The sequence below is a fragment of the Propithecus coquereli genome, unplaced genomic scaffold (assembly GCF_000956105.1).
Source record: "Propithecus coquereli isolate 6110/MARCELLA unplaced genomic scaffold, Pcoq_1.0 Scaffold617, whole genome shotgun sequence".
NCBI lineage: Eukaryota > Metazoa > Chordata > Mammalia > Primates > Indriidae > Propithecus > Propithecus coquereli.
This window is the reverse complement of record NW_012152141.1, coordinates 142,054-142,762: the sequence shown is the minus strand read 5'-3', so window position 1 is coordinate 142,762 and position 709 is coordinate 142,054.

Below are 709 nucleotides of genomic sequence, written 5' to 3'. Positions count from 1 at the left end.
GGGGGAGGAGGGAGGAGGGGACAGGTATTTGTATACACAAGGAGTGCAATGCGCGCCACCCGAAGGATGGACATATTTGAAACACGGCCTTGGGGTGGGGGACCTAGGGCAACATATGTAACCTAAACATCTGTACCCCCATAATATGCTGAAATAAAAGAAAAATAAAAAAAAATAAATAAACTTGAAACAAAGTCCCATTAGGAGTGGCATGTGTGAGCGAGCCAGGTGAGTCACAGCCTCAGCAGCATGTGTGCCACAGACTGAAGCACAGAAGCCACAGAAAAACCTTTAGAGCATATTACTGACGGAATATTAAAGGTAACATTAAATTACTGAGAACTCAAAGGGGCAAAACTGAGCAAACCTCTGCTTCATGATAGATATTTAAGCTACAAAGAGTAACAAAAAACATCAGGATGGCAGTCGCCTCTGGGTGTAGAAGGGAGATGAGATCAGGGCACACCACAGCTGCCTGAGAGGGTTTATTCACCTGGATGGTGAGTCCATGTGTGTTCATACTTTTATTACTTAAATCCTGCATAAAACTATTCATTTCAAGAATTCTCATTGCTTCTTCAGACCATATCACTCAATCTACTCAGATTTTCCAGCAAGAAAATAAAAATCTTACACTCAAATCATGGAATAAAATTCACAAATACTTGGGAAAACTGGAATTATACAGCAGCAAGATTTTATAAAGGAA